Source organism: Heterodontus francisci, chromosome 41, assembly GCF_036365525.1.
Source record: "Heterodontus francisci isolate sHetFra1 chromosome 41, sHetFra1.hap1, whole genome shotgun sequence".
NCBI classification, from domain to species: Eukaryota; Metazoa; Chordata; class Chondrichthyes; order Heterodontiformes; family Heterodontidae; genus Heterodontus; species Heterodontus francisci.
In genome coordinates this window covers 6,935,627-6,955,885 of record NC_090411.1, presented here as the reverse complement: position 1 = coordinate 6,955,885, position 20,259 = coordinate 6,935,627, and the positions used below count along the sequence as shown (strand labels likewise).

At 56.1% G+C, this 20,259-nt stretch overlaps 17 non-coding genes and 2 pseudogenes across 17 annotated transcripts; all 19 read left to right on the top strand.

Annotated features, from left to right (window-relative positions):
• The first annotated feature begins 178 nt into the window (after window positions 1-178).
• On the top strand, window positions 179-369 carry LOC137353968 (U2 spliceosomal RNA). The gene has a single exon (XR_010970118.1). It is a non-coding gene; the product is annotated as a U2 spliceosomal RNA (small nuclear RNA).
• A 386-nt stretch (window positions 370-755) lies between these two features.
• LOC137353927 (U2 spliceosomal RNA) lies at window positions 756-946 on the top strand. Its single transcript, XR_010970077.1, has one exon. It is a non-coding gene; the product is annotated as a U2 spliceosomal RNA (small nuclear RNA).
• Window positions 947-1,332: 386 nt separating this feature from the next.
• On the top strand, window positions 1,333-1,523 carry LOC137355143 (U2 spliceosomal RNA). The gene has a single exon (XR_010970780.1). It is a non-coding gene; the product is annotated as a U2 spliceosomal RNA (small nuclear RNA).
• Window positions 1,524-1,909: 386 nt separating this feature from the next.
• Window positions 1,910-2,100, top strand: LOC137353767 (U2 spliceosomal RNA). Its single transcript, XR_010969919.1, has one exon. It is a non-coding gene; the product is annotated as a U2 spliceosomal RNA (small nuclear RNA).
• Window positions 2,101-2,486: 386 nt separating this feature from the next.
• LOC137355243 (U2 spliceosomal RNA) lies at window positions 2,487-2,677 on the top strand. Its single transcript, XR_010970877.1, has one exon. It is a non-coding gene; the product is annotated as a U2 spliceosomal RNA (small nuclear RNA).
• A 386-nt stretch (window positions 2,678-3,063) lies between these two features.
• LOC137355131 (U2 spliceosomal RNA) lies at window positions 3,064-3,254 on the top strand. Its single transcript, XR_010970769.1, has one exon. It is a non-coding gene; the product is annotated as a U2 spliceosomal RNA (small nuclear RNA).
• Window positions 3,255-3,640: 386 nt separating this feature from the next.
• On the top strand, window positions 3,641-3,831 carry LOC137353756 (U2 spliceosomal RNA). The gene has a single exon (XR_010969908.1). It is a non-coding gene; the product is annotated as a U2 spliceosomal RNA (small nuclear RNA).
• A 386-nt stretch (window positions 3,832-4,217) lies between these two features.
• On the top strand, window positions 4,218-4,408 carry LOC137355242 (U2 spliceosomal RNA). Its single transcript, XR_010970876.1, has one exon. It is a non-coding gene; the product is annotated as a U2 spliceosomal RNA (small nuclear RNA).
• A 386-nt stretch (window positions 4,409-4,794) lies between these two features.
• On the top strand, window positions 4,795-4,903 carry LOC137354674 (U2 spliceosomal RNA; annotated as a pseudogene).
• A 5,200-nt stretch (window positions 4,904-10,103) lies between these two features.
• Window positions 10,104-10,289, top strand: LOC137354144 (U2 spliceosomal RNA). Its single transcript, XR_010970292.1, has one exon. It is a non-coding gene; the product is annotated as a U2 spliceosomal RNA (small nuclear RNA).
• Window positions 10,290-10,675: 386 nt separating this feature from the next.
• Window positions 10,676-10,784, top strand: LOC137354667 (U2 spliceosomal RNA; annotated as a pseudogene).
• A 5,200-nt stretch (window positions 10,785-15,984) lies between these two features.
• On the top strand, window positions 15,985-16,175 carry LOC137354334 (U2 spliceosomal RNA). The gene has a single exon (XR_010970368.1). It is a non-coding gene; the product is annotated as a U2 spliceosomal RNA (small nuclear RNA).
• A 386-nt stretch (window positions 16,176-16,561) lies between these two features.
• On the top strand, window positions 16,562-16,752 carry LOC137353967 (U2 spliceosomal RNA). The gene has a single exon (XR_010970117.1). It is a non-coding gene; the product is annotated as a U2 spliceosomal RNA (small nuclear RNA).
• A 386-nt stretch (window positions 16,753-17,138) lies between these two features.
• LOC137353745 (U2 spliceosomal RNA) lies at window positions 17,139-17,329 on the top strand. Its single transcript, XR_010969897.1, has one exon. It is a non-coding gene; the product is annotated as a U2 spliceosomal RNA (small nuclear RNA).
• Window positions 17,330-17,715: 386 nt separating this feature from the next.
• LOC137355241 (U2 spliceosomal RNA) lies at window positions 17,716-17,906 on the top strand. Its single transcript, XR_010970875.1, has one exon. It is a non-coding gene; the product is annotated as a U2 spliceosomal RNA (small nuclear RNA).
• Window positions 17,907-18,292: 386 nt separating this feature from the next.
• Window positions 18,293-18,483, top strand: LOC137353966 (U2 spliceosomal RNA). Its single transcript, XR_010970116.1, has one exon. It is a non-coding gene; the product is annotated as a U2 spliceosomal RNA (small nuclear RNA).
• Window positions 18,484-18,869: 386 nt separating this feature from the next.
• Window positions 18,870-19,060, top strand: LOC137353802 (U2 spliceosomal RNA). The gene has a single exon (XR_010969954.1). It is a non-coding gene; the product is annotated as a U2 spliceosomal RNA (small nuclear RNA).
• A 386-nt stretch (window positions 19,061-19,446) lies between these two features.
• On the top strand, window positions 19,447-19,637 carry LOC137353733 (U2 spliceosomal RNA). Its single transcript, XR_010969886.1, has one exon. It is a non-coding gene; the product is annotated as a U2 spliceosomal RNA (small nuclear RNA).
• Window positions 19,638-20,023: 386 nt separating this feature from the next.
• LOC137355239 (U2 spliceosomal RNA) lies at window positions 20,024-20,214 on the top strand. Its single transcript, XR_010970874.1, has one exon. It is a non-coding gene; the product is annotated as a U2 spliceosomal RNA (small nuclear RNA).
• Window positions 20,215-20,259: the final 45 nt, after the last annotated feature.

Sequence of the window (20,259 nt, the reverse complement as noted above, 5' to 3'; positions counted from 1 at the left end):
CGAGTGGCATGCACGCGTGCTTTCCTTTCTGCTTGCAAGGCCCGGCAACAAAAGGAGCTCTGGCTCAAAGACCGCCCGCCGTCGCCTCTTTCGCCCTAGGCTCGCCCACCCGGCGGCTACTTTGAGGTAGAGGCCGCACGCCGGGCCTGACGGGCGCAGCAAACGCAGTTTTACGGCCATCGCTTCTCGGCCTTTTGGCTAAGATCAAGTGTAGTATCTGTTCTTATCAGTTTAATATCTGATCCGTCCCCTATCTGGGGACCAAATATTAAATTGATTTTTGGGACAGGGAGATGGAACAGGGGCTTGCCCCGTCCACTCCATGCATCCACCTGGTATTGCAGTGTTTCCAGGAGCGGTGCAGCTTCCCCCCTCCATGGGGGCGAGACCCCTGCTGAAAAATCGAATTCGCAATAGTGACGGCGCTGCTGCTCGGCTGACTTTGCTGCAGTTTTCCGTGGGCGCTACGCTGCCCCCTGTTGGATTGCCCCGCAGTTGCAGGCCGCCCTTTGCTGCCCAGCGCGCGCGTGTCTTTTTCTCTGCGCAATGCCTCGCGAAGAAGCGCAAGGAATGGCTGCGCGTGGCATGCACGCGTGCTTTCCTTTCTGCTTGCAAGGCCCGGCAACAAAAGGAGCTCTGGCTCAAAGACCGCCCGCCGTCGCCTCTTTCGCCCTAGGCTCGCCCACCCGGCGGCTACTTTGAGGTAGAGGCCGCACGCCGGGCCTGACGCGCGCAGCAAACGCAGTTTTACGGCCATCGCTTCTCGGCCTTTTGGCTAAGATCAAGTGTAGTATCTGTTCTTATCAGTTTAATATCTGATACGTCCCCTATCTGGGGACCAAATATTAAATTGATTTTTGGGACAGGGAGATGGAACAGGGGCTTGCCCCGTCCACTCCATGCATCCACCTGGTATTGCAGTGTTTCCAGGAGCGGTGAGGCTTCCCCCTTCCATGGGGGCGAGACCTCTGCTGAAAAATAGAATTCGCAATAGTGACGGCGCTGCTGCTCGGCTGACTTTGCTGCAGTTTTCCGTGGGCGCTACGCTGCCCCCGGTTGGATTGCCCCGCAGTTGCAGGCCGCCCTTTGCTGCCCAGCGCGCGCGTGTCTTTTTTCCTGCGCAATGCCTCGCGCAGAAGCGCGAGGAATGGCTGCGCGTGGCATGCACGCGTGCTTTCCTTTCTGCTTGCAAGGCCCGGCAACAAAAGGAGCTCTGGCTCAAAGACCGCCCGCCGTCGCCTCTTTCGCCCTAGGCTCGCCCACCCGGCGGCTACTTTGAGGTAGAGGCCGCACGCCGGGCCTGACGCGCGCAGCAAACGCAGTTTTACGGCCATCGCTTCTCGGCCTTTTGGCTAAGATCAAGTGTAGTATCTGTTCTTATCAGTTTAATATCTGATACGTCCCCTATCTGGGGACCAAATATTAAATTGATTTTTGGGACAGGGAGATGGAACAGGGGCTTGCCCCGTCCTCTCCATGCATCCACCTGGTATTGCAGTGTTTCCAGGAGCGGTGCAGCTTCCCCCCTCCATGGGGGCGAGACCCCTGCTGAAAAATAGAATTCGCAATAGTGACGGCGCTGCTGCTCGGCTGACTTTGCTGCAGTTTTCCGTGGGCGCTACGCTGCCCCCTGTTGGATTGCCCCACAGTTGCAGGCCGCCCTTTGCTGCCCAGCGGGCGCGTGTCTTTTTCTCTGCGCAATGCCTCGCGAAGAAGCGCGAGGAATGGCTGCGCGTGGCATGCACTCGTGCTTTCCTTTCTGCTTGCAAGGCCCGGCAACAAAAGGAGCTCTGGCTCAAAGACCGCCCGCCGTCGCCTCTTTCGCCCTAGGCTCGCCCACCCGGCGGCTGCTTTGAGGTAGAGGCCGCACGCCGGGCCTGACGCGCGCAGCAAACGCAGTTTTACGGCCATCGCTTCTCGGCCTTTTGGCTAAGATCAAGTGTAGTATCTGTTCTTATCAGTTTAATATCTGATACGTCCCCTATCTGGGGACCAAATATTAAATTGATTTTTGGGACAAGGAGATGGAACAGGGGCTTGCCCCGTCCACTCCATGCATCCACCTGGTATTGCAGTGTTTCCAGGAGCGGTGCAGCTTCTCCCCTCCATGGGGGCGAGACCCCTGCTGAAAAATAGAATTCGCAATAGTGACGGCGCCGCTGCTCGGCTGACTTTGCTGCAGTTTTCCGTGGGCGCTACGCTGCTCCCTGTTGGATTGCCCCGCAGTTGCAGGCCGCCCTTTGCTGCCCAGCGCGCGCGTGTCTTTTTTCCTGCGCAATGCCTCGCGCAGAAGCGCGAGGAATGGCTGCGAGTGGCATGCACGCGTGCTTTCCTTTCTGCTTGCAAGGCCCGGCAACAAAAGGAGCTCTGGCTCAAAGACCGCCCGCCGTCGCCTCTTTCGCCCTAGGCTCGCCCACCCGGCGGCTGCTTTGAGGTAGAGGCCGCACGCCGGGCCTGACGCGCGCAGCAAACGCAGTTTTACGGCCATCGCTTCTCGGCCTTTTGGCTAAGATCAAGTGTAGTATCTGTTCTTATCAGTTTAATATCTGATACGTTCCCTATCTGGGGACCAAATATTAAATTGATTTTTGGGACAGGGAGATGGAATAGGGGCTTGCCCCGTCCACTCCATGCATCCACCTGGTATTGCAGTGTTTCCAGGAGCGGTGCAGCTTCCCCCTTCCATGGGGGCGAGACCTCTGCTGAAAAATAGAATTCGCAATAGTGACGGCGCTGCTGCTCGGCTGACTTTGCTGCAGTTTTCCGTGGGCGCTACGCTGCCCCCTGTTGGATTGCCCCGCAGTTGCAGGCCGCCCTTTGCTGCCCAGCGCGCGCGTGTCTTTTTTCCTGCGCAATGCCTCGCGCAGAAGCGCGAGGAATGGCTGCGCGTGGCATGCACGCGTGCTTTCCTTTCTGCTTGCAAGGCCCGGCAACAAAAGGAGCTCTGGCTCAAAGACCGCCCGCCGTCGCCTCTTTCGCCCTAGGCTCGCCCACCCGGCGGCTACTTTGAGGTAGAGGCCGCACGCCGGGCCTGACGCGCGCAGCAAACGCAGTTTTACGGCCATCGCTTCTCGGCCTTTTGGCTAAGATCAAGTGTAGTATCTGTTCTTATCAGTTTAATATCTGATACGTCCCCTATCTGGGGACCAAATATTAAATTGATTTTTGGGACAGGGAGATGGAACAGGGGCTTGCCCCGTCCTCTCCATGCATCCACCTGGTATTGCAGTGTTTCCAGGAGCGGTGCAGCTTCCCCCCTCCATGGGGGCGAGACCCCTGCTGAAAAATAGAATTCGCAATAGTGACGGCGCTGCTGCTCGGCTGACTTTGCTGCAGTTTTCCGTGGGCGCTACGCTGCCCCCTGTTGGATTGCCCCACAGTTGCAGGCCGCCCTTTGCTGCCCAGCGGGCGCGTGTCTTTTTCTCTGCGCAATGCCTCGCGAAGAAGCGCGAGGAATGGCTGCGCGTGGCATGCACTCGTGCTTTCCTTTCTGCTTGCAAGGCCCGGCAACAAAAGGAGCTCTGGCTCAAAGACCGCCCGCCGTCGCCTCTTTCGCCCTAGGCTCGCCCACCCGGCGGCTGCTTTGAGGTAGAGGCCGCACGCCGGGCCTGACGCGCGCAGCAAACGCAGTTTTACGGCCATCGCTTCTCGGCCTTTTGGCTAAGATCAAGTGTAGTATCTGTTCTTATCAGTTTAATATCTGATACGTCCCCTATCTGGGGACCAAATATTAAATTGATTTTTGGGACAAGGAGATGGAACAGGGGCTTGCCCCGTCCACTCCATGCATCCACCTGGTATTGCAGTGTTTCCAGGAGCGGTGCAGCTTCTCCCCTCCATGGGGGCGAGACCCCTGCTGAAAAATAGAATTCGCAATAGTGACGGCGCCGCTGCTCGGCTGACTTTGCTGCAGTTTTCCGTGGGCGCTACGCTGCTCCCTGTTGGATTGCCCCGCAGTTGCAGGCCGCCCTTTGCTGCCCAGCGCGCGCGTGTCTTTTTTCCTGCGCAATGCCTCGCGCAGAAGCGCGAGGAATGGCTGCGAGTGGCATGCACGCGTGCTTTCCTTTCTGCTTGCAAGGCCCGGCAACAAAAGGAGCTCTGGCTCAAAGACCGCCCGCCGTCGCCTCTTTCGCCCTAGGCTCGCCCACCCGGCGGCTGCTTTGAGGTAGAGGCCGCACGCCGGGCCTGACGCGCGCAGCAAACGCAGTTTTACGGCCATCGCTTCTCGGCCTTTTGGCTAAGATCAAGTGTAGTATCTGTTCTTATCAGTTTAATATCTGATACGTTCCCTATCTGGGGACCAAATATTAAATTGATTTTTGGGACAGGGAGATGGAATAGGGGCTTGCCCCGTCCACTCCATGCATCCACCTGGTATTGCAGTGTTTCCAGGAGCGGTGCAGCTTCCCCCTTCCATGGGGGCGAGACCTCTGCTGAAAAATAGAATTCGCAATAGTGACGGCGCTGCTGCTCGGCTGACTTTGCTGCAGTTTTCCGTGGGCGCTACGCTGCCCCCTGTTGGATTGCCCCGCAGTTGCAGGCCGCCCTTTGCTGCCCAGCGCGCGCGTGTCTTTTTTCCTGCGCAATGCCTCGCGCAGAAGCGCGAGGAATGGCTGCGCGTGGCATGCACGCGTGCTTTCCTTTCTGCTTGCAAGGCCCGGCAACAAAAGGAGCTCTGGCTCAAAGACCGCCCGCCGTCGCCTCTTTCGCCCTAGGCTCGCCCACCCGGCGGCTACTTTGAGGTAGAGGCCGCACGCCGGGCCTGACGCGCGCAGCAAACGCAGTTTTACGGCCATCGCTTCTCGGCCTTTTGGCTAAGATCAAGTGTAGTATCTGTTCTTATCAGTGCTTATTTGATTGAGAAGAGACCATGATCATTGCCTTTTGATCCTGGGGAAGCTTTGAGTAAAATGGCTATAACCAATTTTCGAGCTTCGGGCCAGGGAGTGCGCAACACCGTTCGGGTGGTCGTGAAGGACAAGGAAGGAGATGCACCGGTCGATCGCACCTTTTTCATCAAGAAAATTCTCTTCGATTGCTGCGGATTTCAAGCGACGGACGTCTTCTGCCTGCAGGATTTCCCCAGCAGTGGATACTTCGACGTGACGTTCCGGAACGTGGCGGGATGCATCAAGTTCCTGAAGGCGTTCAAGGAGAAAGGGGACCGGGCGCCACTGTCGATCCTCACAGCGGAGCCGCTCTTCACGCTTCCGTCACAACGGGACCGGGTGGTGACGATTCACCTCTACAACCCCCATGTTCCGGTGGTGGATGTACTCACCTTTCTCGCCAGGTACGTCGAGGTGGCCGGCAGCAGCACTGATGTCAAGGACCCCTTTGGGATCTGGACCAGCAAGCGGCAGGTCAAGGTGACCTTGAAGGTAGATCCCAGTGGAGCCATCATCCACCCTCCCTCCAGCTTCGCTATCGGGGGAAGTCGAGGCTTCTTGGTCTACGCTGGGCAGCCCAGAGTTTGTCGCACCTGTGGCAAATCTGGTCACATGGCAGCCAACTGCAGCACGGTTGTTTGCAAGAACTGCAAGGAGGAAGGCCATCAGACCAAGGACTGTAAGCAGACTAAGTGTTGCAACTTGTGCGGTGCGGCAGGCCATCTCTACAAGACCTGCCCCAAACGTTGTCTCAGCTATGCTCAGGCGGCAAGGTCCAAGGAATGGCAGGGCGAAGGTTCGACGAAGGCGTCCGCTGTTCGAAAGGAGACCAGCAACCTTCTCCGCAGTGAGGAACTTCAACCTGAGAAGGAAGGGGAGGCGGCTGAAACCAACGACCCAGCACCTACCCAGCGCCCGGAAACCCCTCCTCCACAGACAGAATCAATGGAGGAGGAGGCAGCAGATGGACAAACAGGTCAGTGGCAAGTGGTCCAGAGGAAAACCACAAAGAAAAAACATCCCAAAGCCACCACCCAAACCAGTGGCAAGAGGAGGCTCTCTTCTGAATCAGACTGCAACAACTCCTCTTCACTGGACGGGGAAATGCTGGAACGACAGCCCCTTCAAAAGAGGCGGCAGAACTCCGAGATGGATGATCAAGCATCCCAGCCCCCGGGCACTGGAAGCTGTGATGGGCCCGGCGTGCCCCAACCCCAATTCCCCACACGTAACGACGTGGCCAACGCATCTCAGCTCCGGGACACCGGGAGCAAAGACACGTCTGGCGCACCTGAGCTCCGGGAGACCGGGAGCTGTGATGTTTTCGAGGAGGAACAGATGGAAGCAGCTGAGGACAACCCAATCCTCTCTGCCTACAAGACCCCCCCGATGTCACCCGAGCGGCACAAACCCTGCAGGAAAAATCAGGAGGGGTTTCTGAGCCCAACCAACGTGAAACTGCTTGCGCATACGATGGGTATGCAGGAACATCCCGAAGGGGAAGGACTGGGACTAGCGAGGACAAATGGTATGGGAAGCAACAACTAATTTTTAGTAAAAAATGGGTGTAAGAATTGCTTCCATTAATGTGCGTAGCATTAAATCTACTATGCGATGTGTTTCAACCTTGGATTACCTTGCCAAGGTCAAAGCTGACCTACTGTTTCTGCAGGAGTGTGGAATACCACACCTCAGCACCTACAGGCAGTGGTCGCGATGGTGGTCCCACGGGCCATCGATCTGGTCGGGGGGTAATGACTGCCGTTCCTCCGGCCTGGGTATTCTGCTGCGGGGAGGTAACTTCACCATCTCCGAAGTTAAGGAGGTGGTGGGCGGCCGCCTCCTCGTAGCAGACGTGATGTACAACAACGCTCCGCTCCGGTTGATCAACGTGTACGCCCCGGTACAACGCAGCGAGCGGCTGACCGTCTTCCAGCAACTCCCACTGCTGCTGGCGACGTCCAGGCCGGTCATCCTAGGCGGTGACTTCAACTGCATCATCGATGCGGCTGGACGATCCGGCAGTGACGACAGAAAACTGGACGCTACGTCCAGATTCCTCATAGAAACAGTTAAGGATGCCAAACTGCACGACGTCTTCAGCAAACCTGCAGACGGAGCGCAGCGCAGATACACATGGTCAAGATCGGACGGGTCTGCCCGTTCCAGGATTGACTTCCTGTTTGTTTCCCGTGCTGTCACGGTCGGATCCACCGACGTCAAGCCGGTGTTCTTCTCCGACCACTGCCTCTTACTGGCCGACTGTCACTTACAGGACGACCAGCGGGTTGGCAGAGGGACGTGGAAGCTCAATGCGACACTGCTGACCCCAGAGAACGTTGAGGAACTCAAAAGGGATTACAATGGTTGGAGGACCGTGAAACCCCTCTTTGAGTCTCCAGTTCACTGGTGGGAAGCGATTAAGGAGAACATCAAGAGGTTCTTCATCCACAAAGGTGTTCAGAAGGCGAGAGAGAGACAGAGGGAACTGTCCCGACTCCAGAAAATTATGCAAAATCTACTCCGGTTGCAGTCAATGGGGGTCGAGGTCAAGGAGGACCTCCAAGAGGTGAAGAGCCAGCAGGCCTCGCTCTTTGCCAAGGAGGCCTCCAAGATCATCTTCCGGTCCAGAGTCCGCTCCATCGAGCAGGATGAGACGTGCTCGCGTTACTTCTTCCAAAAGGTACACAGAGAGAGCTCTGTTATCAGCAGCCTGAAGGAAGAAGATGGCTCGGTAACGTCTTCGCAGTCCGACATACTAAGGATCAGCAAATCCTTTTATGCTGGGCTGTATGACGCGAAGCCCACAGACAGCAGAGCCTCCCAGTCCTTCCTGTCATCTATCACAGAGGTCTTAGATGACAGCAGGAGGGAGGGACTGGACAAGCCGCTAACTCTGGACGAGCTGACAAAGGCCGTCGAGTCTTTCGAGGCGAGTAAAACTCCCGGGAGCGACGGCTTACCGGTCGAGTTGTACTCGGCCCTGTGGGACTGGGTCGGCCCGGACCTGCTGGAAGTATACGAGAGTATGCTCCTGGCCGGTAGCATGTCAGAATCCATGAGAAAAGGCATCATCACCCTCATTTACAAGCAGAAGGGGGAGAGGGTAGAAATCAGAAATTGGCGGCCCATCTCACTGCTTAATGTTGATTACAAGATTCTGTCCAAAGTCATAGCCAGTCGAGTCAAGTCTGCTCTGGAGCTGGTGATTCACCCCGATCAGACCTGTACTGTACCCGGCAGGAAGATCTCTGATAGCCTCGCGCTACTCAGGGATACGATCGCCTACGTACGGGACAGGAGGGTGGACACCTGCCTCATCAGCCTGGACCAGGAGAAGGCTTTTGACAGGATATCGCACACCTACATGATGGACGTGCTTTCCAAAATGGGGTTTGGGGAGGGAATCTGCAATTGGATCCAACTGCTCTACACAAACATCAGTAGCGCAGTGTCAATCAACGGGTGGGAATCTGAAAGTTTCCCGATCAAATCTGGAGTCAGACAGGGCTGTCCTCTGTCCCCGGTCTTGTTTGTTTGCTGTATTGAACCCTTTGCTGAGTCTATTAGGAAGGATGCGAGCATAAGAGGGGTGACAATCCCAGGCAGCGGAGGCACTCAGGTCAAAACCTCCCTGTACATGGATGACGTCGCCGTCTTCTGCTCGGATCCGCTGTCCGTGCGCAGACTGATGAGCATCTGCGACCAGTTCGAACTGGCCTCGGGAGCCAAAGTTAACCACGGCAAGAGCGAGGCCATGTTCTTTGGGAACTGGGCTGACCGATCCTTTGTCCCCTTCACCGTCAGGTCAGATTACCTGAAGGTGCTGGGGATATGGTTCGGAAGGGCCGGGGCGTGCACCAAAACATGGGAGGAGCGAGTAGCCAAGGTACGACAAAAGTTGGGCATGTGGGGGCAGCGGTCTCTCTCCATTGTGGGTAAGAACCTGGTCATCAGGTGCGAGGCGCTCACGTTGTTGCTCTACGTGGCGCAGGTCTGGCCCATACCCCACTCCTGCGCCGTGGCAGTCACCCGAGCCATTTTCCGCTTCGTCTGGGGATCTAAAATGGACCGGGTCCGGAGGGACACGATGTTCAAATCTCTGGACAAGGGCGGGAAAAATGTACCCAACGTGGCCCTCATCCTGATGACCACCTTCGTGTGCGGCTGCATCAAGCTATGTGTAGATCCCCAGTACGCAAACTCCAAGTGTCACTACGTGCTGAGGTTCTATCTGTCCCCGGTGTTGCGAAGGATGGGCCTGGTCACATTGCCGCGGAACGCTCCGTGCAGTTGGGACGTGCCGTACCACCTATCCTTCGTGGAGCAGTTTCTGCGGAAAAACACCTTTGACTACCGGTCCATCAGGCAGTGGTCTGCACGGAATGTCCTCAAGGCCCTACGGGAAAAGGAAACGGTGGATCCTGTCGGATGGTTCCCCGAGCAGACCGTCAAAGTCATTTGGCGGAACGCCTCATCACCAGAACTTTCAAACAAGCACCAAGACGTAGCTTGGCTGGTGGTGAGAAGGGCCCTCCCCGTCAGATCCTTCATGCACACCCGAAGTCTCGCCCCCTCCGCACAGTGCCCCCGCGTTGGCTGTGGTGGGGAAGAGACGGTCGCCCACCTCCTCCTGGAATGTGCCTTTGCAAAGCAGGTGTGGAAAGAGATGCAGTGGTTTTTGTCAAGGTTCATCCCAAGCAGCTCTGTAACACAGGAGTCTGTGCTCTACGGGCTGTTCCCAGGGACGCACACCGAGACAAACATCAACTGCTGCTGGAGGGCTATCAATTCGGTGAAAGACGCCCTTTGGTCTGCCCGAAACTTGCTGGTCTTCCAGCGCAAAGAGTTGTCCACCACCGAATGTTGCAGACTGGCACATTCCAAGGTCCAGGACTACGTGCTGAGGGACGCACTAAAGCTTGGGGCAGCCGCAGCAAAGGCTCAATGGGGAAAGACCACAGTGTAAGGTTCCCCCACCAAGCTGGACTGAGGGGCTGGAACCATGGGAAGCCCCTCGAACTGTATCGTTAATATTCTCAATTGCTGTAAATGTAAAACTGTAATTGACATGACAATTGTGAAACGGAAGGGTTGGGAAGAAACTCATGACATTATTGAAAGAAACTGATCTCTTTTGCAATGTTTGTATTTTTTCGTGCTGTTTGGAAACTGTTTGGCAATGTAATTTTTACAGATTTTTATGAATAAAGTATATTTTGGAAAAAAAAAAAAAAAAAAGTAGTATCTGTTCTTATCAGTTTAATATCTGATACGTCCCCTATCTGGGGACCAAATATTAAATTGATTTTTGGGACAAGGAGATGGAACAGGGGCTTGCCCCGTCCACTCCATGCATCCACCTGGTATTGCAGTGTTTCCAGGAGCGGTGCAGCTTCCCCCCTCCATGGGGGCGAGACCCCTGCTGAAAAATCGAATTCGCAATAGTGACGGCGCTGCTGCTCGGCTGACTTTGCTGCAGTTTTCCGTGGGCGCTACGCTGCCCCCTGTTGGATTGCCCCGCAGTTGCAGGCCGCCCTTTGCTGCCCAGCGCGCGCGTGTCTTTTTCTCTGCGCAATGCCTCGCGAAGAAGCGCAAGGAATGGCTGCGCGTGGCATGCACGCGTGCTTTCCTTTCTGCTTGCAAGGCCCGGCAACAAAAGGAGCTCTGGCTCAAAGACCGCCCGCCGTCGCCTCTTTCGCCCTAGGCTCGCCCACCCGGCGGCTACTTTGAGGTAGAGGCCGCACGCCGGGCCTGACGCGCGCAGCAAACGCAGTTTTACGGCCATCGCTTCTCGGCCTTTTGGCTAAGATCAAGTGTAGTATCTGTTCTTATCAGTGCTTATTTGATTGAGAAGAGACCATGATCATTGCCTTTTGATCCTGGGGAAGCTTTGAGTGAAATGGCTATAACCAATTTTCGAGCTTTGGGCCAGGGAGTGCGCAACACCGTTCGGGTGGTCGTGAAGGACAAGGAAGGAGATGCACCGGTCGATCGCACCTTCTTCATCAAGAAAATTCTCTTCGATTGCTGCGGATTTCAAGCGACGGATGTCTTCTGCCTGCAGGATTTCCCCAGCAGTGGATACTTCGACGTGACGTTCCGGAACGTGGCGGGATGCATCAAGTTCCTGAAGGCGTTCAAGGAGAAAGGGGACCGGGCTCCACTGTCGATCCTCACAGCGGAGCCGCTCTTCACGCTTCCGTCACAACGGGACCGGGTGGTGACGATTCACCTCTACAACCCCCATGTTCCGGTGGTGGATGTACTCACCTTTCTCGCCAGGTACGTCGAGGTGGCCGGCAGCAGCACTGATGTCAAGGACCCCTTTGGGATCTGGACCAGCAAGCGGCAGGTCAAGGTGACCTTGAAGTTAGATCCCAGTGGAGCCATCATCCACCCTCCCTCCAGCTTCGCTATCGGGGGAAGTCGAGGCTTCTTGGTCTACGCTGGGCAGCCCAGAGTTTGTCGCACCTGTGGCAAATCTGGTCACATGGCAGCCAACTGCAGCACGGTTGTTTGCAAGAACTGCAAGGAGGAAGGCCATCAGACCAAGGACTGTAAGCAGACTAAGTGTTGCAACTTGTGCGGTGCGGCAGGCCATCTCTACAAGACCTGCCCCAAACGTTGTCTCAGCTATGCTCAGGCGGCAAGGTCCAAGGAATGGCCGGGCGAAGGTTCGACGAAGGCGTCCGCTGTTCGAAAGGAGACCAGCAACCTTCTCCGCAGTGAGGAACTTCAACCTGAGAAGGAAGGGGAGGCGGCTGAAACCAACGACCCAGCACCTACCCAGCGCCCGGAAGCCCCTCCTCCACAGACAGAATCAATGGAGGAGGAGGCAGCAGATGGACAAACAGGTCAGTGGCAAGTGGTCCAGAGGAAAACCACAAAGAAAAAACATCCCAAAGCCACCACCCAAACCAGTGGCAAGAGGAGGCTTTCATCTGAATCAGACTGCAACAACTCCTCTTCACTGGACGGGGAAATGCTGGAACGACAGCCCCTTCAAAAGAGGCGGCAGAACTCCGAGATGGATGATCAAGCATCCCAGCCCCCGGGCACTGGAAGCTGTGATGGGCCCGGCGTGCCCCAACCCCAATTCCCCACACGTAACGACGTGGCCAACGCATCTCAGCTCCGGGACACCGGGAGCAAAGACACGTCTGGCGCACCTGAGCTCCGGGAGACCGGGAGCTGTGATGTTTTCGAGGAGGAACAGATGGAAGCAGCTGAGGACAACCCAATCCTCTCTGCCTACAAGACCCCCCCGATGTCACCCGAGCGGCACAAACCCTGCATGAAAAATCAGGAGGGGTTTCTGAGCCCAACCAACGTGAAACTGCTTGCGCATACGATGGGTATGCAGGAACATCCCGAAGGGGAAGGACTGGGACTAGCGAGGACAAATGGTATGGGAAGCAACAACTAATTTTTAGTAAAAAATGGGTGTAAGAATTGCTTCCATTAATGTGCGTAGCATTAAATCGACTACGCGATGTGTTTCAACCTTGGATTACCTTGCCAAGGTCAAAGCTGACCTACTGTTTCTGCAGGAGTGTGGAATACCACACCTCAGCACCTACAGGCAGTGGTCGCGATGGTGGTCCCACGGGCCATCGATCTGGTCGGGGGGTAATGACTGCCGTTCCTCCGGCCTGGGTATTCTGCTGCGGGGAGGTAACTTCACCATCTCCGAAGTTAAGGAGGTGGTGGGCGGCCGCCTCCTCGTAGCAGACGTGATGTACAACAACGCTCCGCTCCGGTTGATCAACGTGTACGCCCCGGTACAACGCAGCGAGCGGCTGACCGTCTTCCAGCAGCTCCCACTGCTGCTGGCGACGTCCAGGCCGGTCATCCTAGGCGGTGACTTCAACTGCATCATCGATGCGGCTGGACGATCCGGCAGTGACGACAGCAAACTGGACGCTACGTCCAGATTCCTCATAGAAACAGTTAAGGATGCCAAACTGCACGACGTCTTCAGCAAACCTGCAGACGGAGCGCAGCGCAGATACACATGGTCAAGATCGGACGGGTCTGCCCGTTCCAGGATTGACTTCCTGTTTGTGTCCCGTGCTGTCACGGTCGGATCCACCGACGTCAAGCCGGTGTTCTTCTCCGACCACTGCCTCTTACTGGCCGACTGTCACTTACAGGACGACCAGCGGGTTGGCAGAGGGACGTGGAAGCTCAATGTGACACTGCTGACCCCAGAGAACGTTGAGGAACTCAAAAGGGATTACAAAGGTTGGAGGACCGTGAAACCCCTCTTTGAGTCTCCAGTTCACTGGTGGGAAGCGATTAAGGAGAACATCAAGAGGTTCTTCATCCACAAAGGTGTTCAGAAGGCGAGAGAGAGACAGAGGGAACTGTCCCGACTCCAGAAAATTATGCAAAATCTACTCCGGTTGCAGTCAATGGGGGTCGAGGTCAAGGAGGACCTCCAAGAGGTGAAGAGCCAGCAGGCCTCGCTCTTTGCCAAGGAGGCCTCCAAGATCATCTTCCGGTCCAGAGTCCGCTCCATCGAGCAGGATGAGACGTGCTCGCGTTACTTCTTCCAAAAGGTACACAGAGAGAGCTCTGTTATCAGCAGCCTGAAGGAAGAAGATGGCTCGGTAACGTCTTCGCAGTCCGACATACTAAGGATCAGCAAATCCTTTTATGCTGGGCTGTATGACGCGAAGCCCACAGACAGCAGAGCCCCCCAGTCCTTCCTGTCATCTATCACAGAGGTCTTAGATGACAGCAGGAGGGAGGGACTGGACAAGCCGCTAACTCTGGACGAGCTGACAAAGGCCGTCGAGTCTTTCGAGGCGAGTAAAACTCCCGGGAGCGACGGCTTACCGGTCGAGTTGTACTCGGCCCTGTGGGACTGGGTCGGCCCGGACCTGCTGGAAGTATACGAGAGTATGCTCCTGGCCGGTAGCATGTCAGAATCCATGAGGAAAGGCATCATCACCCTCATTTACAAGCAGAAGGGGGAGAGGGTAGAAATCAGAAATTGGCGGCCCATCTCACTGCTTAATGTTGATTACAAGATTCTGTCCAAAGTCATAGCCAGTCGAGTCAAGTCTGCTCTGGAGCTGGTGATTCACCCCGATCAGACCTGTACTGTACCCGGCAGGAAGATCTCTGATAGCCTCGCGCTACTCAGGGATACGATCGCCTACGTACGGGACAGGAGGGTGGACACCTGCCTCATCAGTCTGGACCAGGAGAAGGCTTTTGACAGGATATCGCACACCTACATGATGGACGTGCTTTCCAAAATGGGGTTTGGGGAGGGAATCTGCAATTGGATCCAACTGCTCTACACAAACATCAGTAGCGCAGTGTCAATCAACGGGTGGGAATCTGAAAGTTTCCCGATCAAATCTGGAGTCAGACAGGGCTGTCCTCTGTCCCCGGTCTTGTTTGTTTGCTGTATTGAACCCTTTGCTGAGTCTATTAGGAAGGATGCGAGCATAAGAGGGGTGACAATCCCAGGCAGCGGAGGCACTCAGGTCAAAACCTCCCTGTACATGGATGACGTCGCCGTCTTCTGCTCGGATCCGCTGTCCGTGCGCAGACTGATGAGCATCTGCGACCAGTTCGAACTGGCCTCGGGAGCCAAAGTTAACCACGGCAAGAGCGAGGCCATGTTCTTTGGGAACTGGGCTGACCGATCCTTTGTCCCCTTCAGCGTCAGGTCAGATTACCTGAAGGTGCTGGGGATATGGTTCGGAAGTGCCGGGGCGTGCACCAAAACATGGGAGGAGCGAGTAGCCAAGGTACGACAAAAGTTGGGCATGTGGGGGCAGCGATCTCTCTCCATTGTGGGTAAGAACCTGGTCATCAGGTGCGAGGCGCTCACGTTGTTGCTCTACGTGGCGCAGGTCTGGCCCATACCCCACTCCTGCGCCGTGGCAGTCACCCGAGCCATTTTCCGCTTCGTCTGGGGATCTAAAATGGACCGGGTCCAGAGGGACACGATGTTCAAATCTCTGGACAAGGGCGGGAAAAATGTACCCAACGTGGCCCTCATCCTGATGACCACCTTCGTGTGCGGCTGCATCAAGCTATGTGTAGATCCCCAGTACGCAAACTCCAAGTGTCACTACGTGCTGAGGTTCTATCTGTCCCCGGTGTTGCGAAGGATGGGCCTGGTCACATTGCCGCGGAACGCTCCGTGCAGTTGGGCGGCGCCGTACCACCTATCCTTCGTGGAGCAGTTTCTGCGGAAAAACACCTTTGACCACCGGTCCATCAGGCAGTGGTCTGCACGGAATATCCTCAAGGCCCTACGGGAAAAGGAAACGGTGGATCCTGTCGGATGGTTCCCCGAGCAGACCGTCAAAGTCATTTGGCGGAATGCCTCATCACCAGAACTTTCAAACAAGCACCAAGACGTAGCTTGGCTGGTGGTGAGAAGGGCCCTCCCCGTCAGATCCTTCATGCACACCCGAAGTCTCGCCCCCTCCGCACAGTGCCCCCGCGTTGGCTGTGGTGGGGAAGAGACGGTCGCCCACCTCCTCCTGGAATGTGCCTTTGCAAAGCAGGTGTGGAAAGAGATGCAGTGGTTTTTGTCAAGGTTCATCCCAAGCAGCTCTGTAACACAGGAGTCTGTGCTCTACGGGCTGTTCCCAGGGACGCACACCGAGACAAACATCAACTGCTGCTGGAGGACTATCAATTCGGTGAAAGACGCCCTTTGGTCTGCCCGAAACTTGCTGGTCTTCCAGCGCAAAGAGTTGTCCACCACCGAATGTTGCAGACTGGCACATTCCAAGGTCCAGGACTACGTGCTGAGGGACGCACTAAAGCTTGGGGCAGCCGCAGCAAAGGCTCAATGGGGAAAGACCACAGTGTAAGGATCCCCCACCAAGCTGGACTGAGGGGCTGGAACCATCGGAAGCCCCTCGAACTGTATCGTTAATATTCTCAATTGCTGTAAATGTAAAACTGTAATTGACATGACAATTGTGAAACGCAAGGGTTGGGAAGAAACTCATGACATTATTGAAAGAAACAGATCTCTTTTGCAATGTTTGTATTTTTTCGTGCTGTTTGGAAACTGTTTGGCAATGTAATTTTTACAGATTTTTATGAATAAAGTATATTTTGGGAAAAAAAAAAAAAAAAAAAAAAAAAAAATCTGTTCTTATCAGTTTAATATCTGATACGTCCCCTATCTGGGGACCAAATATTAAATTGATTTTTGGGACAGGGAGATGGAACAGGGGCTTGCCCCGTCCACTCCATGCATCCACCTGGTATTGCAGTGTTTCCAGGAGCGGTGCAGCTTCCCCCTTCCATGGGGGCGAGACCTCTGCTGAAAAATAGAATTCGCAATAGTGACGGCGCTGCTGCTCGGCTGACTTTGCTGCAGTTTTCCGTGGGCGCTACGCTGCCCCCTGTTGGATTGCCCCACAGTTGCAGGCCGCCCTTTGCTGCCCAGCGCGCGCGTGTCTTTTTCTCTGCGCAATGCCTCGCGAAGAAGCGCGAGGAATGGCTGCGCGTGGCATGCACGCGTGCTTTCCTTTCTGCTTGCAAGGCCCGGCAACAAAAGGAGCTCTGGCTCAAAGACCGCCCGCCGTCGCCTCTTTCGCCCTAGGCTCGCCCACCCGGCGGCTACTTTGAGGTAGAGGCCGCACGCCGGGCCTGACGCGCGCAGCAAACGCAGTTTTACGGCCATCGCTTCTCGGCCTTTTGGCTAAGATCAAGTGTAGTATCTGTTCTTATCAGTTTAATATCTGATCCGTCCCCTATCTGGGGACCAAATATTAAATTGATTTTTGGGACAGGGAGATGGAACAGGGGCTTGCCCCGTCCACTCCATGCATCCACCTGGTATTGCAGTGTTTCCAGGAGCGGTGCAGCTTCCCCCCTCCATGGGGGCGAGACCCCTGCTGAAAAATAGAATTCGCAATAGTGACGGCGCTGCTGCTCGGCTGACTTTGCTGCAGTTTTCCGTGGGCGCTACACTGCCCCCTGTTGGATTGCCCCACAGTTGCAGGCCGCCCTTTGCTGCCCAGCGCGCGCGTGTCTTTTTCTCTGCGCAATGCCTCGCGAAGAAGCGCGAGGAATGGCTGCGCGTGGCATGCACGCGTGCTTTCCTTTCTGCTTGCAAGGCCCGGCAACAAAAGGAGCTCTGGCTCAAAGACCGCCCGCCGTCGCCTCTTTCGCCCTAGGCTCGCCCACCCGGCGGCTACTTTGAGGTAGAGGCCGCACGCCGGGCCTGACGCGCGCAGCAAACGCAGTTTTACGGCCATCGCTTCTCGGCCTTTTGGCTAAGATCAAGTGTAGTATCTGTTCTTATCAGTTTAATATCTGATACGTCCCCTATCTGGGGACCAAATATTAAATTGATTTTTGGGACAAGGAGATGGAACAGGGGCTTGCCCCGTCCACTCCATGCATCCACCTGGTATTGCAGTGTTTCCAGGAGCGGTGCAGCTTCTCCCCTCCATGGGGGCGAGACCCCTGCTGAAAAATAGAATTCGCAATAGTGACGGCGCCGCTGCTCGGCTGACTTTGCTGCAGTTTTCCGTGGGCGCTACGCTGCTCCCTGTTGGATTGCCCCGCAGTTGCAGGCCGCCCTTTGCTGCCTAGCGCGCGCGTGTCTTTTTTCCTGCGCAATGCCTCGCGCAGAAGCGCGAGGAATGGCTGCGAGTGGCATGCACGCGTGCTTTCCTTTCTGCTTGCAAGGCCCGGCAACAAAAGGAGCTCTGGCTCAAAGACCGCCCGCCGTCGCCTCTTTCGCCCTAGGCTCGCCCACCCGGCGGCTGCTTTGAGGTAGAGGCCGCACGCCGGGCCTGACGCGCGCAGCAAACGCAGTTTTACGGCCATCGCTTCTCGGCCTTTTGGCTAAGATCAAGTGTAGTATCTGTTCTTATCAGTTTAATATCTGATACGTTCCCTATCTGGGGACCAAATATTAAATTGATTTTTGGGACAGGGAGATGGAATAGGGGCTTGCCCCGTCCACTCCATGCATCCACCTGGTATTGCAGTGTTTCCAGGAGCGGTGCAGCTTCCCCCTTCCATGGGGGCGAGACCTCTGCTGAAAAATAGAATTCGCAATAGTGACGGCGCTGCTGCTCGGCTGACTTTGCTGCAGTTTTCCGTGGGCGCTACGCTGCCCCCTGTTGGATTGCCCCGCAGTTGCAGGCCGCCCTTTGCTGCCCAGCGCGCGCGTGTCTTTTTTCCTGCGCAATGCCTCGCGAAGAAGCGCGAGGAATGGCTGCGCGTGGCATGCACGCGTGCTTTCCTTTCTGCTTGCAAGGCCCGGCAACAAAAGGAGCTCTGGCTCAAAGACCGCCCGCCGTCGCCTCTTTCGCCCTAGGCTCGCCCACCCGGCGGCTACTTTGAGGTAGAGGCCGCACGCCGGGCCTGACGCGCGCAGCAAACGCAGTTTTACGGCCATCGCTTCTCGGCCTTTTGGCTAAGATCAAGTGTAGTATCTGTTCTTATCAGTTTAATATCTGATCCGTCCCCTATCTGGGGACCAAATATTAAATTGATTTTTGGGACAGGGAGATGGAACAGGGGCTTGCCCCGTCCACTCCATGCATCCACCTGGTATTGCAGTGTTTCCAGGAGCGGTGCAGCTTCCCCCCTCCATGGGGGCGAGACCCCTGCTGAAAAATAGAATTCGCAATAGTGACGGCGCTGCTGCTCGGCTGACTTTGCTGCAGTTTTCCGTGGGCGCTATGCTGCCCCCTGTTGGATTGCCCCGCAGTTGCAGGCCGCCCTTTGCTGCCCAGCGCGCGCGTGTCTTTTTCTCTGCGCAATGCCTCGCGAAGAAGTGCGAGGAATGGCTGCGCGTGGCATGCACGCGTGCTTTCCTTTCTGCTTGCAAGGCCCGGCAACAAAAGGAGCTCTGGCTCAAAGACCGCCCGCCGTCGCCTCTTTCGCCCTAGGCTCGCCCACCCGGCGGCTACTTTGAGGTAGAGGCCGCACGCCGGGCCTGACGCGCGCAGCAAACGCAGTTTTACGGCCATCGCTTCTCGGCCTTTTGGCTAAGATCAAGTGTAGTATCTGTTCTTATCAGTTTAATATCTGATACGTTCCCTATCTGGGGACCAAATATTAAATTGATTTTTGGGACAGGGAGATGGAATAGGGGCTTGCCCCGTCCACTCCATGCATCCACCTGGTATTGTAGTGTTTCCAGGAGCGGTGCAGCTTCCCCCTTCCATGGGGGCCAGACCTCTGCTGAAAAATAGAATTAGCAATAGTGACGGCGCTGCTGCTCGGCTGACTTTGCTGCAGTTTTCCGTGGGCGCTACGCTGCCCCCTGTTGGATTGCCCCGCAGTTGCAGGCCGCCCTTTGCTGCCCAGCGCGCGCGTGTCTTTTTTCCTGCGCAATGCCTCGCGCAGAAGCGCGAGGAATGGCTGCGCGTGGCATGCACGCGTGCTTTCCTTTCTGCTTGCAAGGCCCGGCAACAAAAGGAGCTCTGGCTCAAAGACCGCCCGCCGTCGCCTCTTTCGCCCTAGGCTCGCCCACCCGGCGGCTACTTTGAGGTAGAGGCCGCACGCCGGGCCTGACGCGCGCAGCAAACGCAGTTTTACGGCCATCGCTTCTCGGCCTTTTGGCTAAGATCAAGTGTAGTATCTGTTCTTATCAGTTTAATATCTGATACGTCCCCTATCTGGGGACCAAATATTAAATTGATTTTTGGGACAAGGAGATGGAACAGGGGCTTGCCCCGTCCACTCCATGCATCCACCTGGTATTGCAGTGTTTCCAGGAGCGGTGCAGCTTCTCCCCTCCATGGGGGCGAGACCCCTGCTGAAAAATAGAATTCGCAATAGTGACGGCGCCGCTGCTCGGCTGACTTTGCTGCAGTTTTCCGTGGGCGCTACGCTGCTCCCTGTTGGATTGCCCCGCAGTTGCAGGCCGCCCTTTGCTGCCCAGCGCGCGCGTGTCTTTTTTCCTGCGCAATGCCTCGCGCAGAAGCGCGAGGAATGGCTGCGAGTGGCATGCACGCGTGCTTTCCTTTCTGCTTGCAAGGCCCGGCAACAAAAGGAGCTCTGGCTCAAAGACCGCCCGCCGTCGCCTCTTTCGCCCTAGGCTCGCCCACCCGGCGGCTGCTTTGAGGTAGAGGCCGCACGCCGGGCCTGACGCGCGCAGCAAACGCAGTTTTACGGCCATCGCTTCTCGGCCTTTTGGCTAAGATCAAGTGTAGTATCTGTTCTTATCAGTTTAATATCTGATACGTTCCCTATCTGGGGACCAAATATTAAATTGATTTTTGGGACAGGGAGATGGAATAGGGGCTTGCCCCGTCCACTCCATGCATCCACCTGGTATTGCAGTGTTTCCAGGAGCGGTGCAGCTTCCCCCTTCCATGGGGGCGAGACCTCTGCTGAAAAATAGAATTCGCAA